Here is a 376-nt window from a genome sequence, read left to right on the forward strand (position 1 = left end):
CGGCTTCTGAAAACAGGAAGTGGAGAGAGTTGTTTGATAAAACACTGCGGCAAACCATATCCTCTCTCTTCACCAAGGGAGTTTGAGGGAGTGCCGCAGAGGCTATAGTGAGCTGAGATCACACCACTGCACTCCAGCCTGGGCAACAAAGTGAGACTAAAAAAAAAAAAAAAAAAAAGAAAGAAAGAAAAAAGAAGTTACTAGCCAGTTTTAGTATTACTTAACATCCAGAAAACTCGATGTAAAAGTTTTTTAGAGAAGGCCAGGCGTGGTGGCTCACGCCTGTAATTCTAGCACTTTGGGAGGCTGAGGCGGGTGGATAACGAGGTCAGGAGATTGAGACCATCCTGGCTAACACAGTGAAACCCTGTCTCTA

The sequence above is a fragment of the Mandrillus leucophaeus genome, unplaced genomic scaffold, assembly GCF_000951045.1.
Source record: "Mandrillus leucophaeus isolate KB7577 unplaced genomic scaffold, Mleu.le_1.0 Scaffold820, whole genome shotgun sequence".
Lineage (NCBI taxonomy): Eukaryota > Metazoa > Chordata > Mammalia > Primates > Cercopithecidae > Mandrillus > Mandrillus leucophaeus.